Source organism: Struthio camelus, chromosome 1 (genome assembly GCF_040807025.1).
Source record: "Struthio camelus isolate bStrCam1 chromosome 1, bStrCam1.hap1, whole genome shotgun sequence".
Taxonomy (NCBI): Eukaryota; Metazoa; Chordata; class Aves; order Struthioniformes; family Struthionidae; genus Struthio; species Struthio camelus.
The window spans coordinates 36133718-36135413 of record NC_090942.1 but is presented as its reverse complement, the minus strand read 5'-3'; positions in this window follow the sequence as shown (position 1 = coordinate 36135413).

The window sequence follows — 1696 nt, the reverse complement described above, 5'->3', positions numbered from 1 at the left end:
TAATTTTATATACCTGTTGAGATACAGATATCCTCTAATGGACTGTTAACGTTTGTCATATGAGCTGGTATATGCCTGTCTGGGTTACGCTCATGGAACACTGGGTGTCTTACCAGGAAGCTGTTTCCTGAAGGCAGTTGGCGGAGAGTAGGTGATTGTAATATGGGCCCTTAAAAGTAAAAGCGCAAGATGATGGCAGAAACATTGACAACCGTAGGCCAATAGTCACTTACAACTCCATCTACCCTGCTGTGCTTTTACTGAGAACAAGCTGCTGCCTTCTGGTCCCGCTATTGCTTTTGTGCGGAGTCGTCCTCAGTATTTATACATGATGAGGAAGGCTGGTTGGAAGGAAGCTGTTCATGTATGTAGAATTTGGTGATGTGGATGGATGTATCTGGTTCGTGTTTCTACGGAACTTAGGCCACCAGGGTTTAATCTTGCTCATTGCGCTATGCTGTAGCTTGTTGCTTATACTTCTAAATGCAACATCTGATAGTAGCCTGCTGGAATAAAGTCCTTGAGATTATTTTTCCATGCATAAAAGCAATGCAAGATGGGCAACACAACGCAGTATTCAGAGCACTGCAAGCTTAATTTGCTCCAGCAGATGGCAGTATTTTTTCCCTTCTAAATTGGAGATTGCTGTATTGCTGATTTGAAAAACTTAATGAAGCATGGAGAAACTTCATAGATCTGAAGTAGATCAAATCAAGAATTCTCTTTTGGGGGAGGAGGAGGCAAAGGTTTTTGGGGTTTTTTTTGTTTGTTTTTTTGTTTTTAAACCAACACCATCTCGACGGTGTTTCTGTTGTGTTGGGGGGGCGGGGGGAAGGCTAAGGTAAGTAGAACAAGGCAACTAAACTGTGTGGAGTAGCTTGTGACCTGCTATGCTATCACATTCAAGATGACAAAGCTCTTAGTCACTGCAGGGAGCGTGAACTGTTTCAGACCTGTTTTTTGAGTATCAGTGTCTTGGGCAGTTGACACAACCAGTGAGCTTTGAAAGAATACTGATTAAGGATAGGTTCTCTCTTTTGTTAGATATGTCCACACTCGACTAATACCTAACCAATTCTTCACTCATCGTATGTCTGTTGCAGCTGATTAGCACTTAATATTAATGAGAACAGAAGAATGTATATTTTTAGATTACTTTTCTACGTTGTTAAAATCACTTTTAGTTTGATTTTTGCCTTCCAGTAGATCTCGAGGTTCTCCAACCTCCATGTTATTTATTTATTTTGTTACTTAGCTTCTTGTTAGTGAAAACATTGATGGAACTGATCCCAGGACGTTTCTGCAGAATATCCTTACAGCTTTCTATTTTGACAGTGGATTGTGGGTTTGATTTGTTTGTTTGTTTGTTTTTGTTTTCTTTTTGATAACTGTAGCTACTTCTGCATTCATGCTGTAATAGTTTCGTCTGGGCTATGTTTCTCCATCTCCCTTATGAGAACGTCCTGTGATAGTCAGACATCTACTAACATAAAGATACTTCATCTACGAGTTTTTTATTATGCTGTTATGGAAGACAGGATCAGTTTTGTTGTAACTTCTTCTTGACCAGCTTATGCCAGTTACTGTGGAAGAGGTAAATTTATCGGTACAGTTTGAGTAGTTATTTCAAAACTTTCTTTAGAATTAAAAATCAATAGTGTTAACTCTGATCAGTAAGTCCTTGTTCTTTCTCTTT